At 35.9% G+C, this 12,199-nt stretch overlaps 1 long non-coding RNA gene across 1 annotated transcript; it reads right to left on the bottom strand.

Annotated features, from left to right (window-relative positions):
• Nucleotides 1-3,426: 3,426 nt before the first annotated feature.
• Nucleotides 3,427-11,963, bottom strand: LOC125319368. The gene is made up of 3 exons (XR_007200687.1): nt 11,883-11,963; nt 8,541-8,542; nt 3,427-3,437 (listed from the first exon to the last, which is right to left on the bottom strand). It is a non-coding gene; the product is annotated as an uncharacterized LOC125319368 (long non-coding RNA).
• Nucleotides 11,964-12,199: the final 236 nt, after the last annotated feature.

The raw sequence follows: 12,199 nt of genomic DNA, 5'->3' as shown, positions 1-12,199 counted from the left end.
TTCAACCAGTGATCTTCAATTAGACTCCAGGGTACTGTAGAAAGTACCTAGCACAGATATTTGGAAAGCAGCGTATTTAAATAACAAATTATTTGATTCTATCTACCTTGCTTTGCCTACTGCTTGTTTTGAAATGAGCTAGTTGTATAGTTTATTGAAAGAAAAACATGCTAAGAAAACTGAAGAATAAAAATTGCAGCTAAGTTTCGGCCATGTTTGGAAAGGGCTGCACTACTAAACGGCTAGATCCCAGGATATGGTTAGGAATCACTAGTAGAATTAAACTAAAATCACTTGAAAAATGATTTATTTTAAAGAATGTGTGGTTCTTGTGTAATGGTAATTGCTCACCAGATTAGAAAGTGAAGTCACTGTGATTACCACAAGGAGGAGATGTTACAAATGAGAGGCAAGGAACTTGCTTTTATTAGGTTCTTAACCTGATGAGTTCCAATTTCTCTGCATATTCCTTTGGGAAAGAAAGAGACTGAAAAGCTCTCTTTATAATATCCTCATGATATGAGATAGCAACTATATTTTCAGCTATGTAATTATCTCATTCCTTACTGTTATCTATAATACTCACACCATCACTGGCATCCTGGATGATTTCACTGCTCATTAATATGTACCTTTGTCTTTTCTGTTTCCATTTTATTGCACTTCTAGTTAAGATTTATTTTTCTGTTTGTTTACCAAACAACTTTGAAAGCATATACATTTAAATACATGCTACAGCTAGTATCCTAGTATGTCTTTTGTCTGCAGTTAGCTTATTTCTCTCATTTAGGAGCATTCAGAAATAGAAAGAGCTGAATCCAAAATCCATTGATAACAACTAAAACCCAAATGTGCACAAGGGAACCAAGCTGAACCCTTCAATGCTTTTATTTATAGATGCCACTGATACTTCATTTGTGTTTTTAACAGGGGAAAAACTGAAATGTGCTTTAGTGTTTTGTAATAAAACAGCCTTTAAAATACATAGGTTCATCTCTCTTTTGGGAACATGTTATTACAATAAGCAAATTTTTTCCATCTTTCTGCAATGTATCCCAGAGGATTCAGAGAAAACCATTTATGAGAAATTTTAATTTCAGTGCCTGTTCCCAATAATCAAATGGTGGTAGTTGCTCTCTTGTTATTTGTTTCACGTTGTTTTATAGTCCAGAAAATTACTTACTGTATATGCTCAGGTATCTTTTACATAATGTTGCAGAACATTTCTTTGACATTACTGACCCCCTGCAGTGAAATCCTTTGATGCAGAGTTATCAGTTGTCTTGAAACGATGGCTTATGGAAAAGAACAAACTTACAAGAAATGACCCTAAGACAAATTTCTCCAAGCTTATTAGCCACAATGCCTCAGCTTTCTGTCATGACTGAAATATTTAGTTGTTGTTCTCGATGTGTCCATGTTTTAGAGCTGTTTTAATCACTATAATTTTGAACTTCTGTGTTCTCTAAGAAGAGAGTTGTTGAACTGGTTGTTGTGTATCCTTTATTGCCAGTCTTTTTGTCTTATTTTCTTTTCTACATCTCTTTTCTGCAGTTATCAGTTTATGGTTTTGTGAATTTAGATATAGTTTCCTCCTGGAAATTTTTAGATTTTGAAAAGCACTCCAAAGACTTTGGGTCTATAGCATGAGTTCAAAGTTATATCTACATCTACATCTGACTTTTAACTATAGGCTTTTAACCTTCATTAGCATTGCAAATATTACAAGGAATTTGGGACAGGGACACTAAAAGGGACACTGAAAACAAAATCTGCCATGAACCTGCAGAAAGTTACTGTCTTAAGGTTTCCTTAAGCCTTTTTAAAGCAGCAAATATATATATTCATAATATGGATACTAAATATGTAAAGGCATTGCCTTTTTGCCCATATAAATTACTCCACTTCTGGAATAGTTAAACTGATCCTAAAGTCACCACCTTTTTGGAAGAAAATACAAAACCGAACCACACCAAACCAACAGATATGGAAAAATCACCATTTCCTGTCCTGAGAAAATAATTATGAGAAGGTATTTGCATTAACAAAAAAAAATTCAGGTTAGAGCACCTTGGAGATTCTTTGCTCTCAAAAAACACGGCATACATGAGATTTCATGGTGGCCTTAGCAAAGCAGTAGGAATAGTGGAAAAATTTCCAAATCCTCGCCAAACTTCTGCTTAAGTAGGAACAGTTTACTCAGAACTCTGCTTCTGTTGTATTTGTGATGGCCCAATAAATAAAAATTTCTTTCAGACTTTTTTCAATAAGGAATATAGATCAGCAAGTAAGTTGCCTTGAAGCTGAGGCAATTCTAAACTCTTTGGAGCCTATGAAACATGCAGCCATCAAAATGAAAGGCAATCTTCTATCAAATTAAAGATTTTATCAAAAACTACCTCATATCTTGCCAATTTGTGTAGAGAATGTTACTATCTTTTTAAACTGTTCTTGCTGTCAGTAAAGTCTATGCAATTGACAACATCACTTATGATCACTTTTTCATTTTATGTTGCCTTTCTGGTTTGGAGTTTTTAAGCTTTGGACTTAAGAGCAAGCAAAAAGTGTGATAAAGAAGGGTGACAAGATGCTTAGAGAAGAAGTATAGGTTCTCTCTGGAACTGTAATTTGTTGTAATTTGGAAGCAGACAATTCAGAAATGGGTCAATGTAGATACTCAAGACTGCTTTCTTCTAAATGAACTCAAGCATATTATAAGATTTCCATTCATAATTTTTGATTTAATTTTCAATCATAAAAACTCTCTGCATTCTAAAATCTTTTCTCAAAGTGGTGAGATTTCTTTGAATGGCTTGTTGCCTTTGCATATTTGCTATAATACTCTTGGGAAAAACATGAAAAAGGAGCAAAGTAATTAAGGAATTGAAAAAAACCCTGAAAGGCTTTTTTTTTTTTTTTTTTTAATAAAATTTATTTCAGTTTTTCTCAGGATTCTGTTTTTCATAGTAAAGGTGTTTTCATTGCTGAGTAGATGCTTAATGCAAGCCTTAATACTAAGGAGAAGAGCTAGATCTAGTGCTTACCTTCTGTCAGAGCCATTCACTGCTGGTGACAGTGTTGTTTAAAATTTAACTGTTTAGTTATCCAGCTGAGTGTTTAGAGATATTGGTTGTCACAGTAGTCTGTAGGATGAATCTGAGATTACAAAAAAATCCCAAAACCACAAAAAAAAAACCTCAACAAAAACAAGGAAAGCAGTATATGGCACCTGCCAGATTTTCTTCTGATTTTTGGGGTGTACCTCTCATATACTTAAATCTGATAACTACTGGACAGTTCTCTTGTGCTGTTTTCCCTTTGGTAGCATGCCTACAGCAGAGTGGTTTGTTTAAAATCCAATTATCCAGTTTTGACCTCTTTTGTGGGATTTGTGAATTTTATTGCAGTCTGAAACCATCAAACTGCAAGCTTTAGAACTGAAGTAAAAGGAAACAAGAAAGCCCTCTATTAGGGTGACTAATATTCCAGATGAAGCTAATTAGTATGATAACCTATGCATGTAACAGAATTGTAAAATTAGTGAGATCAACCCTGCAATACCACTAACTATATTATAACTCTTCACATGATTTTCTTCCCCCACTAATGAAAGGTCTTAGAAATGTGGGATTTCAATTTGCGTTATCGTCTGGTGGAACTCATCAGCACCACACGCTACAGTGAATATTGTGGTTTTCACAGCAGGGCCTTTTTTATCTTTGCAAATTTGTAAATTAAAATAATTTCACCTGGGGAAATCCTGCACCAGAGAAATGTTGGTGACCTTGACAACACTTTTCCATTTCTTCTTTTTATTCTCCTGTTTTTCCCTAACAAATCACGATGGCAAATAAACGATAGAAGACTGTCTTTTATACATCACATTTATTGCATGCATTTCTGTGCTCTGTGTTCCACTAAGGTTGCATAGTCAGATTTAAATGCTATCCTGATGTGGAAACCTGCTTTCAGAAAAAGAGTAAACAAAGAAAAGAGAGGGTAATGGAAGAACCGTAAGCGATGTGTTCCACTGAGGCAGGGACAAAATGGGAGAAAATGGTGGGGACATGCAGTACAAGTAACAGCTAGTAAGTAATTTTTGTAAAGTGCCTATGCTTACTATAGAGCAAATATGCCAGCACTGTATCTGTTTGTTTATCCTCTTATGTTCTCTGGTATCTTGACTTATTAGTACTTAAGCAGCTTCAGTCTTCTTCTTCCTTCTTCCTCATGCTATCTAAGACAAAATCTTCATATTTTCAGTGAGAACTTTGCAAACAATGTGAAGTGGTATTAGAAAATTTTAATGTTAACATAACCCCTGATTTTCCATTCAACCTCTAACAGTAACTGGTCTAAATAGTGTCTAATGGACAGAAGAGCATATTTTACAAAAGAATCATAGAATGGTTTGGTTTGGAAGAGAACTTAAAGATATCTAGTTCCAACTCGCTGCCTTGAGCAGAGACACCTTTCACTAGACCATTAAAAATTTATTTCCTTCAGGATAATCATATATGAGATAACAGTTTTCCAGCTGTATTTTTGAACAATCTCTTCTATTGTAATTTCTTGGCTTGTTCGAATTCTGTACCCCAAAAATATGTAAGTCAGCAGTAGGAATAGTTGTCACAATGTCTCATCTTGGTTTCAGAGTGAGGGCTATTAAGACTAAGGAATCATGCCTTTGAACCTTTGTAAATTGTTTGTACTTACAGGATTATCAGTGTGAGTGTGGTACTTGCCACTGTGCTTTCACCAGAGGCTTGCATTCATGAGTTAACTCTTTCCTTCATTCTCACTAAAGGAAATGACAAAACCCTAGAGGACTGGAGCAAGATTCAAATGATTGAGGGATGCAGAAGGCAAGTAATACCTATGCTAATCAAAACTGCAATGGCTTATGAAAAAATTGGTCCCTGTACAGTTCTATATGGCAAAAAGTCAGGTCTTTAAAAAATGTTACCATGCATTTGTTTATTTCAGGAACACAAATTAGTGTCTAATCAAGATCTTCATGTGCAATACTCTAAAACTGATGGCTAAAATTATTATAATCATGATGTCTAAGGTGAATTTAATTTAATTTAACTTAAAAGAACACTCAGTATATAGCCTGGGGACAGTTAGAGGGGAATATTAGTGCTTTTGGATAAGAAAAAAAAAATTAGCTTTGACGGCAGAAGAAGCTGACACAGCAACTTGAAGCATCTGTGCATATGGTCAAAGGCCAGGAACCCGCAGTGCTCCTTAGGCTGATGGCACTGTGGAAAAGGCTGGTTGCAGCCAGCATGGACAACGTGTACTCCAAAGGCTTGAGTGGCACAAGGCCCAGTAACAGTCATGAGAAAACAAAATCCAGAAAATGGAAGCAAATCTAAGGGATACTTTGTCCTTAATTCCTCACACCTTTGTGCTTTTCCTTTGTTTTCTTGCAGCTATCAGAGTTCAAGACAAAATGTCAGCCTCAGCTTTTGACTACAATCTGAAAATTGAAAATAAGCAATGTGACATTTTAGCTCTGAGACCTTTGTTTTCTGGCTAGGGAAAAATAGACCTGGCTGAATTTGAGCTTGTTCTCATCATTCCGAAGCCAGAGGAAAGTCACACTGCCAAAATATCACCTGAGAAGTTTTATTTTTCGGTCCCCCATTATACTTCTAGGGCTTATGATATTGTTCTTGGGCTTAAAAGGGGCAGAAGTCAGAGTTGCCCTTGATTAGACTTTCCCTTCAGAAAAATGCTGTGCCTGTTCCTCCTGGCTTGTGGGAATACTACAGAGCACTACTTTCAGTGAGTGTGACAGTGATTTTGGTCCACAGACAATGGATGCAGATTTGTACAGAGATACCTAACAACCAAAGAAACCATGCAACTTCCTCATTACACTCCCTCAGAGCCTCTAAACCTACTGCTGTGATTTTCTCTGCAATACCGGGTCTCACCACCCTAGGCTGCTAGGACAGACTGACTGATAGTGCATGATCATGGTGGTCCGTTGCCAGTGCTCGCACTGTGAACTCAAGCAACGTCAGAAACTTGCTTTTGCTTCCAACCAAAGCCAGTAAGAACACTGACTTCTTATTGACTAAGTGTTGTGTTCACAATTTTAGGTAGCCTTCTGCTTAGAGGTACTTTACTTATCCCCGTATCTAGATGTTGATTCAACCTTAAATCTTTGCCTAAGCCTGTGCTTCTTCCACCTCTCTCATTTTTTTTCCTTTTAAACTTTATTTTAGAATGATAATAAAATGATAATCCAGTATTTCATCCTTGATAAGGCTTCTTCCTTTTGCGCTACAGAAGTTTGGTCTCATAATTCCAAAGAATATGGGATTTCCAGGCACATTAGATACATGGGTCTGGTCTTTTATTCACTGTTCATCCTGCAGCCAGTGATAGGACAGACCATGAAACATCAGGAAAATATTTTCTAATAATTTTCTTCTCTGCTTTAGATTCACTTCCCATTTTGAATAACACTTGGCAAATGCAGAAAGAGACAAGCACCGCTTACAAACCTGCTGTTATATTTCTGTACATCTTGAACTCTATAGACACTTGAAGTCATATTCCTGGTCAAGAAGGGCCTTGGGATGCTTTATTCTTTTGTAGTTCCAGGTTATAGATCCTTGATATCAATAAGTAAATAGAAGAAATAATGTAGCTGGTGAATTTCTGCGCTGATTTTAACGGTACTTTAGGAATAATTTCCTAAAGCACTACAGCTGATTCCTGAGGACTGCTGAGTACTCTTAAGGCTGACCAAAGATTTAAACAGCAGGAAGGATATTTCAAATTAGAAAAGAGAAACACTGGCAGAGAGTCATGTACCATATGTTAGGCTCTGACCATGATTTCTCATTTTTTTCTGAGTACAAAAAGGTAAAAAAATATAAATAACAGAGGGAAGGATTATTCAGGAAGTCATTTGTTAGTAGGGAGAGGGGGTCCAAATTTTAGGATTCACTGTGTTGCACGGAGAGCCAATAATCTTAGTAAAACCTTCTATTTACATGAATTCCTAATTGAACCACTTTCCCTTGGATATAGTTTTATTCAAAAGTATTTGATGAAGCTTCTAGGCAAATTTTAAAAGGAGCAGATGAGTGATGTGAAACTGATCCTTCAAAATACAAAGAAATTGAACATGTAAGTTACAAAATACTCATTTTGTTCCGTCAAAGAGGGTAATAGCATTTCTAATGGGATGGTACTTCGCGTTTAATTCTCTCAATACTTGTACTTATAACCAGATGACTTTTTACAAACAGTGACAAGAATGCAGGTCATTGAATAGTGGAGATAAATGTGGCAGAATGTGATGCATCCAACAAAGAGGAAACCTGACATTTTTTAGGTAATTATTTTTAGATTATAATTTTGTAGTATTCCTACAGATATATTTCATAAAAAATAATTAATTTTTAAATAAAACTGATCAGCCAAAGTATTTTTTCCCTTGTATATATGTATAGGGCCCTTAGGTTTCCTAACATACTGGTAGGTATTTTTCCCTGGGTATCTAGGAATATTGTTTACTTTGTCATTTCCTGAAATGATGATCATCCCCACAGGGAAAAGAGGCTAGCACCTGGCAGGCAGGCATACAGAGTCTGCTTACTTTGTAACAGCTGGTTATAGTGATTGTTCTAAACCCATCATTTATTTTGCATAATTGTTGACCTTTCTGCCTGTATTCTCAGGTGAGGAATTCAGACCACTTATGGCACTGCAAAAGAATAGGTGTTTCTGTCTAATAGAAATCAGGAGGTTTGGTTGTTTCCTTTTAAATCACTGTATTCAGATGTTTGAATACCCTAAACCTATCTTTTTCCAGCTTCAATTAAACTGTTTGAATGTGTGATTTTAAAGATCAGCTAACCAAGTAAGTGTTCACATGGCTGATATTGCAGTTCTTTAATATTAAGCAAATTGGGACATACATCAAAACATTTAATTGAAGTATATTATTAGTATTTGCTAGGATCTGAAAAAAGCACCAGGTGCTTTATCTTGATGAAAGGATAGTGGCTTATTAATATAAAACTATGTTAATAGTTCAGTTGCTTGAGTAAGAAAGGAATTTACTTGAGTATAATTTTTGTAGTAAATGATGTTAAGCAATAACCAAATTATTTTGAAATTTGTTCTCTTATTGATGGAGTTAGCAGTTTCAAGAAAAAAATCCCCAAATTAATAAAGAAAACTGTATAATAAAAATAAATTTCAAATGCTATTTTGCTTAGTTTACTACAGGAAAAACAGTTTTCTGACTAAAGATTGTGCCTAGTGTAAGAACTGTTATAATACAGACAGTAACCATTACTATTAATGAGAAGAAAATAACTTACTCCATCCTTTGGCCTTTTTTTGAGTGAAAAACAACTTTAATCTCTTTCCCTGCTACAGTCAGGAAATTTCTAGGTAGGCTAATACTTTTTTGATATGAAAGTTATAGTGATCTTGGGCTCTTAATAATTTGTTTATATCTTTTCTGTACCTAAACCATTTTTACTTCAAGCAATTTCAGAGGCAACTCCTGGATTTAGGATAAGAAGTGATAAGAAGGTCTCCAGGTAGTGAATGCAGCCTGCCTTAACTTCTGACACTGAAGACCTAGGTGTAAATCTTCTCAGAGGCCAGCTGAAATAATTTCCCCAGAACATTGATCCAGAGGCAGCCTCATTCGGATTCCCTTGAAAGAGATTTCATTTCATTAAACTCTAGACTTGACTCTTTTGCAAAGAGGTCAGGAAAAATGCTACATGCAGCTCTCTCTCCCTTTAGTTATGTCACCATTTCTGTGATTTATAGCAGCTGCATCTTTATGTGCCACAGAAGAGCCATACAGATAGAGTCCTGTTTCCTGCAAAATTAAGGCAATCAGATTAGTGAATAATACATATTTCTGAGTAAAATACCAGAAAGCTCCACTCCATTGCAACATATCATTGCAACAGCATATGTTTGGCCAAGAAACATTTCAATTAAAAATGAAATTAAAAAAAAAAAAAAAGAAGAAGGGGAAAAAGAAATGCCCCTATTTTAAAATTTTCAACACAGGAACATTATGATGATGTTTTTCTGAAGTTAACCATCAGACACTATAATCATATCAGACCACGTCAGACTTGTCAGCAAGATCCTCCACATAAGATAATAAAGAAATAAGTAAAATTTTAAATTACTGTTAGTGCGTTGTCAATACTGTTAACATTACCCTTGAAGCTGAAGCTATTAGTGCATTCTCTAGTTTTCAAATAATGACTTACTTGTGTTAAGCAAATTGTTTCTCGGTCAAAATCATATATCACTAAGTTTTGATCTCACATCCATTGTTTGCCATTTAGCTTTGGTGTTCCTGGGTGCCAAAGGGCTGCTTTTTCCTATAGACAGCTTGGTTTAGGGTCACACATATCTGCTTGTAATAATGGACTGTTGTCTTTGCTGAGACAGTGTATTCATTTATCTTGTTTCTCAAACAGCCAACAGCCAGTCAGACTCCCTGGATAAAATGGAGTTTTTATGTAGCCTTTAATAAAAGTTACATTATTAAAACAGAGTGTCAATACCTATGATATTAAGAAGTTTATAGTAATTGCCTTTGTTTCCCTTTTCCAAAAGTCTGGCCTACTGAACGTGCCTGAGGTGAAAGTAACTTAGTCAGTCAAAAAGGTGGTGTGTATCCCACCACTCTGTCAATTATGTCTTTTGTCTGTGACATCTAGTTGTGTGGCACAGATATGTTGTGTCTACTACAGGTACTCTTGCAGTTTCCTGCCTTGCCATTTATGGGGTCTCATAGAGGGGAGGGAGAGCACAGGTCTCACCACAGGTCTTAGTGGTCCCTGGGCATGAACTGGTTCTTGGAAATAAGGCACCATTTTTTTCTGAGAAAAGGAAGCAGGAATTACCTCCAGAGAGAAGTGAGTAAAAGCTTGTGAATGGTGTACCCTGTGCTAAAAACAACTGTATGTTGGTTCAGTACATATTTTATTGTGAACTTTACTACAACTTGTGCAATAGAGAGAGTTGTGAATGCAACAGCTTAGTAGAGCTGGATGTGAAGTATTTTTCTGACTCAAGGCTGTTGTGAGATTGGAAAGAGTTATTTCAGTTTCTGTTCTTTCTTCATGCCCTTTCTGTCTTCCATCTTGGTTGAGGGCAAACATCCATCGGTAGGGGATCGGTGTGTGTTATCTCCCCTTTTCCCCAACCTTTAGTGTCAGAAAATTGCATTACTTCTAAACAATATTAGAAACTGTTGTGCCAATAAAAAAATCTAATCAGAACCAAAGCATCAAATAGTCATGTCTTGCTTTCTCCAGCAAAAAGAAAATTTGTCATAAACTCCAAGAAAAACAGGAATACTAGGTAGGAATTAGCATCATAGAATTATATAATAATTTAATCATTAAGGAAAAGACCTTTAAGATCATTGAGTCCAATTACCTACTGTAACTTGAAAAGGGACTCCAAAGTCACAAATCTCATTGAATGACCTTCTCACTTCACTTTTAGCTGATGTCTTTCTCTTCCAAATTATTGTAATTAAGAGTGCTCCCATTAAATTCTTTTCATTTGTTAGATGGATGATGCTATTTTATAATGGGGCCAAATAATGTGCCCATTATGAGTTTCAAGTCTGGTGCCATCGAAATGTCTGCAGCTCTTCTTAAACTGCATTTGAAACCTCAGGAGGAGGGTAATTGAAAGACAGTTTGGGAAGGAAGCCATGTGAGTTTAACCAGTAGTTGCCCATGTTTGGATGTCATTGATGTTTTCTTAATAATTAACGTTCATAAATGCAGTGGAAGTAAAGCAGGGTAAGATCATTAATGGATTTGAGTACCCCAAGCATGTTGACCCTGTGTACATAAATATCACATACAGTCATATCCAAATTAATTTTGGAATTTTTTGAAAGGCATAAAGGATCAAGACAGATTTATCTGTACCTGTGTTCCAAATCAATGCTTTTAAAAAACTTTTTATAAAACACTGGTGTTCTCGGCAAAGCCAGTGTTTCTCCTTTGGACTTCACCTTATTTTGTAAACAAAGCCCAATTATCTTTCCTATGTTTGTGCCAATTGTTCATTTTTACATGCTTATGGAAATCTCAGGTCTTTCCATCACACATTCATGTTATTTTCATTTTTATTTTCTTCTTATTTTCTCTAGCCTCCTTTCCGTCCTGTATATATCTGAATTTAAATGCAACCAAAGTTTTTTTAAAGTACCTTGTGGAAGTTGAGACATTTAGAAAAACTTCTTAGTGACAAAGTTTATTTCCAAACACCACCTTGTTACCACAAGATACTCATCATTATTCAGATGCTGGCTGTGGGGGGAAAAGACTAAAGTAGTATGATTTTTTATTCTGCTTTTTTATGTTGAGCCAAAGATGTCCTCTCTAAGCAGGGACAAAACTTTCATACAACACCAGAGAAAAACTTGAGGAAATCAAAATTTGAATCTGAGAACCATTAAAGCCCAGCAGCAACAGAATTAGAAGCAAAGTAGCAACTAGTATACTTTCATGATGCCTAAGTAGGAAATGAGAGTTGAAAGCATTGCATTATGTAAATCAAAGTATATTTGATTGAAGACAAGTGTAAATGATTCTGTCCACTGGTAGCTAAACACAGCCAATGAGACTGTCATTTCAATACAAGAGAGAATTTTCTTGGTTTATAATGTGGGTTTCTCAAAATAATGGGCAAGTTTCTGTGTTATCTTCTTAGTTGAGACAGGTGAAAAATGCCTATTACTTTTTCTCCAATAATACCAACAAATTTTGTTTCATTCTAAAATCCCAAACAACACATTTTTAAAATATAAACCTGTAACTGTGCTGGAATATGTACCAAATCTTAACATAGAATCACAGAATATTCTGAGTTGGAAGGGACACACAAGGATAATCAAATGCAACTCCTGGCCCTTCACAGGACACCCGAAGAATCTGTGTCTTAGAATGTTGTCCAAACACTTCTTGAACTCCCTCAGGCTGGTGCTGTGACCACTTCCCTGGGGAGCCCATTCCAGTGCCCACACACCCTTTGGGTGAAGAATCTTCTCCTGATATCCAACTTAAACCTCCCCTGACACAACTTCAGGCCATTCCCTTGGGTCCTGTCACTGTCACCAGAGAGAAGAGATCAGTGTCTGCCCCTGCTCTTCCCCTTGTTAGCT

Source organism: Corvus hawaiiensis, chromosome Z (assembly GCF_020740725.1).
Source record: "Corvus hawaiiensis isolate bCorHaw1 chromosome Z, bCorHaw1.pri.cur, whole genome shotgun sequence".
NCBI classification, from domain to species: Eukaryota; Metazoa; Chordata; class Aves; order Passeriformes; family Corvidae; genus Corvus; species Corvus hawaiiensis.
Note: the sequence above shows the minus strand (reverse complement) of the source record. Positions and strands in the feature narration are given on the sequence as shown.